A 4,895-nucleotide genomic window follows, 5' to 3' on the forward strand; every position below is an offset into this window, starting at 1 on the left:
CAGCTGCCGGTGAAGCCTTTCGACCATCCCATTTGCTTCGGGGTGGTATGCGGTTGTTTTGAAATGAGTCGTACCTGTCAAGGCGTTCAGTTCCCTGAACAGGTGCGACTCAAACTGTCGACCCTGGTCCGTTGTAACTCGTAACGGCGTCCCGAAGCGCGCTATCCAGTGGTGGTAGAAGTTCCTGGCAACCGTGGCGGCTTCTTGGTCCTCCATTGGGATAGCTTCTGGCCAGCGGGAGAATCGGTCCACACACGTCAGAAGATATCGATAGCCATCGCAGTAGGGCATTACTACGATGTCGACATGGACATGTTCAAAACGACTGGACGGTGGTGCAAAGGTCCCTGGTACTGTCGATACGTGTCGAGTTACTTTGGATTTTTGACAATCCACGCAATTTCTGGCCATCTCCCGACAGTCTCTCTTGATAAATGGCCAGACGTAGCGGTCAGAAACCAGTTTAGTCGATGCGTTGGCTCCGGGATGTGAAAAGCCATGGATTTTGTCGAAGACAGTTCGGCGGAACTTACGGGGGACGAAAGGGCGCGCTATTGACCTGGAAACATCGCAAACCAGCGAATAGTTTGTGCCTGGAATTTTAATTAATTTTAATTGTAGGCTGGTACATTTATTTCTCTGTAGCGCGGCTAGCTCTTCGTCCGTGCGTTGCGCTGCTGCTAATTGTTCCATGTCAATTGCGAGCGCGACCTCTTCTATCCGCGAAAGGGCGTCGGCGACAACGTTATTCTCTCCGGGAAGGTGGCGGATGTCGGTGGAGAACTGGCTGATAAAATCCAGGTACCTGAACTGTCGAGGGCTGCATACTCTATCCTTCTTTTCCAAAGTGTAAATGATCGGTTTGTGATCCGTATAGTATATGATGAACGTTCTAGCTTCTACCATGTGGCGAAATTGCTTCACGGCGTCGTAGATGGCTAGGAGTTCCCTGTCATAGGCGGCGTACTTCCTCTCTGCCGATTTCAATTTCCGGGAAAAGAAGGATAGCGGCTGCCAAGTACCATCGATGAGCTGTTGAAGCACTGCGCCAATTGCAGAATTTGACGCATCGCAGAAGATAGCCAGCGGTGCGTCGGGTACCGGGTGTACCAGGAGCGTCGCGGTTGCCAAGGCCTTTTTGGTGGAGTCGAATGCTGCGGTGGCTTCCGGTGTCCATACTATAGGTGTCTTACCTTTTACGTCGCCCTTCAGTAGCTCGTTAAGTGGCGCTTGTAACCTTGCGGCATTAGGTATAAATCTCCGGTAGAAATTTACCATGCCTAGAAATTGCCTCAGTCCTTTAACAGTTGTTGGTTGTACGAAAGATGCAATCGCCTCCGACTCTTTCAGCTAGTGGTGCCATACCTTCTTTGTTGATGAGGTATCCTAGGAATTTTACCTCGGATTGTCCAAATTTACACTTGGCCGGGTTGATTACGACACCGTAATCTTGTAAACGGCGGAATAGGATATCCAAATGGGCAAGATGTTCATCGGCCGTTCTTAAAGCCACCAATATGTAGACGATATACGCGTAACAGAAGGCCAGACCGCGTAGCACTTCATCAATGAAGCGCTGGAACGTCTGTGCCGCGTTTCGTAGACCGAACGACATATAGGGGAATTCGTATAGTCCAAAGGGAGTGGCAATGGCGATTTTGCAGATGTCTTCTGTGGCGAGACCGGGATCTGATGGTAGGCCTTAACCAGATCGATAGTTGAAAAAACGGTGTTTCCGGCTAGCGTTTGCGAGAAATCGTGAAGGTGTCTCACCGGGTATCGATCTAGTACGGTCCTAGCGTTAAGTCCTCGGTAATCGCCGCATGGACGTCATTCGTCGCCATCCTTCGGGACCATATGAAGAGGGGACGACCAGCAGCTTTGAGATGGCCTGATAGTTCCCAATTTCAGCATGGCATCGAATTCTAGCTTGGCCGCCTGCAGACGATCTGGAGCCAATCTTCTAGGTTTCTGCGCCACGGGTGGTCTTGGTGTCGTCTTTATGTGATGTATCGTACGATATTTTACGGTTCCGGTTCCGTCTGGGCGTACGACATCCGGAAACTTTGCCAGGAGATCCAGATATGAAGACGAGCCGTTGATAATCTTCACCGTTGGTAATGCGCCATCGGCTGCTTGGCCTATCGCTGATATTTTGGTTGTGCCATCGATGAGCCTTCGATTTTTAGCGTCAACCAAAAGACCGAAGTAAGCCAGGAAATCGATACCTAGGATAGGCCTGCTCACGTCAGCAATCACAAATCTCCAAGTGAAGTCCCTCCGGAGTCCTAGATTGAGAGTTCTTGTTGTCGTGCCGTATGTCGTGATAGGAGTCCCGTTAGCCGCGGAAAGTTGGTAAGCACTCCTTTCACATGGCTGCCGAATGTAAAAACGCGAAAACACACACAAACCGGCACCAGTGTCAACCAGAAATAATTTGTTTGTTTCGGTCAGGAACCAGGATACGGTGGGATGCTGTAGGCCTTGGGTAGTCTGCCGCCATTAACGACTGGCCCCGGAGTTTTCCGCACTCGCGAATTTACCTGGTTGAGTGCATTTTCGCGCGCGATTACCAAATTGTTCATGGCACCAGCAGAATCCGTCCCCCGCGTATCGTCCGCGAGAGTTCGATCTACCGCGCGAATTCGATCGGCCCCGAAAACATAACCGTCCGTGCGAACCTGTAGAGTCCGGTGCTCGAAACTGGTTGGATCGCAGTTCTGAAATTTCGGCACGAAGGTTTGTGATTTCCTGATGGACGGCGTTGCTCATTTCCATTCGCATCTGACGTAACTGTTCCGCGAGCATGTAGGCAATTGATGTTGAAGTATCACTTACTGCGGCTGATGTTGCTGTTGCTGTGGCGATTGTAGGTTTCCCTAGGGATAGATTCATCATCTTATCCGCTAGATCGGCCACGTCCTCCAAGGAGGGGTTGTTTTGTGCCGCACGTTTTGGCTGGATACTGGTCGGAAGTAGGTTGAACCATATTGCTCGAATAATATTGTCGGGAACCGCTGAACCAGCGAAGCCTTTAAGGTGCCGCAAAAATTGGGACGGCTTGCGATCTCTCAATTCTTCATTTTCGAGGAAACGGCGAGTCTTCTCTTCTTGGGAAGCGCTGAGCCGTTTTATTAGTTCCGTTTTCAGCAATGCATAGGAACCATCGCTTAGAGTGGTCACCACTAAATCACTCACTTCCGATGCTACGCGCGATTCGAGACTTTCAGCTATGATCTTCAATTTTTTAATGTTTGAATTGATACCGGCACTCGGGAAAGCCAACTCCACTTGTGAAAACCATAGTTCCAGATCGGTGTAATTAAACTGTGGTAAAGTCATTCGGGTGTTTCTGTTACCGATCATCGATTCTAATGCACCTAAAATATGGGCTTCGTCGACTGTTGGATGTGCCATTATCGCGAAAACACAAAAAAAAGTATACATAACGAAGAAAAGTTTACCTGCGTTGTTTTCACCAAACTCAATTGCACTTTTTATCTTCGACTGATACACTTATGCACTAGAATGTTTGTACGTGTAAAATTCTCACTAGAAGCGTCGGAGGTCACCACTTTTATAAGTTTGTTTGAGTCACTTTGTTTAGAGGAGGGTTTGAGGAGGACTTAGAAAACGAATAATTAAAACTAGATAACAACAACATATATTTACAACTTAACAACAACTGGCGTAACGAAAAGAGAATAGAAGGGACTTGTTCTGCTGAAGGCGTAAGACGAACTGATTTTGTATTTATGGAAAATGAAAAACTGTTCTACAAGAAAGGAATAGAGAGGGTAGTAGATACGAGTAGGGAAGTATTGAAATATGGAAACTTTAAGATTAGANCCTAATCGAAAATAGAAAAGAAATTATTTAGAAAGGTATTTACAATATGTACACAAAAAGAAACAATTTTAAAACATGTGGTGGATATCGCCACAGCAGTATTAGCACCTAAAAGGAGGAGTTAGAGACAGTATTAAATAAAATAAAAGTGGTATTGACAAAACAGTATTGCATGAAAATAAATAAAAATAAAACTCAAATACTGGTATACAAGGGAAGAAAAAGTTGGGAAAAACCTTTTATAAAAAATGTTGAAATTGTCCGCCATACGCTTCAATGAAACACTGACAGCGGCATACCCAGTTGCTGCGAATTTTAGCCCAGATACCGGAAATATTTCGAATTATACGATAGGCATTGGTAATGTAACTCACCACCAACTGACGGCTGATTAAGAAATGACCACTAAATAAATAAACTAACATTAACAAACAAGTAAATTCCACAACAATTCAAAGCAAACTGAACAACCTGTTAGAAACTACGACATTATGTGTATTTATTCCAGTCACTTCCAGCAGTGTAATTTTACTAGGTTAAATCAATATTTACCTTTTTATATTTAATGAAAACAAAGTAACCAACTTGGTCCTTCTGGACACATCCTTGTATTACTCCACGTGGGGTTAATGAGCCCTGCCAGGCAAAACTAACGTTTAACACATGTGAATGGTCAAAGTAGGTCTGCATCTTGTCTCAACTTTTACAACCATAACACATACATTTGTTTTCGTACACTAGTACGTTATGTTACAAACTTTTACCAAATGCTGGGTGGTGAGGGTTGTTTGTGCACCGCTTCTAACTATTCCATAGTCGTTATAATTTCTTTTCTGTTTAAAATAACATAATACTCGACGTCATGGGCTACCTTAGGTCCACTTTAGTTTACGATCATGGGATTTTCCATTGTGATAGGTAAGTAGTTTTTCTAACATGTTCAGTCATCTAATGGTCCTTAACGCGAGTGCATTTTCTTCGGCTGAACCGTAACTTAATACCAAACATAAACAATAACATCACCCCAAAAAGCAGCTGATTCCGAC

This window comes from Agrilus planipennis, unplaced genomic scaffold, assembly GCF_000699045.2.
Source record: "Agrilus planipennis isolate EAB-ADULT unplaced genomic scaffold, Apla_2.0 scaffold99, whole genome shotgun sequence".
NCBI classification, from domain to species: Eukaryota; Metazoa; Arthropoda; class Insecta; order Coleoptera; family Buprestidae; genus Agrilus; species Agrilus planipennis.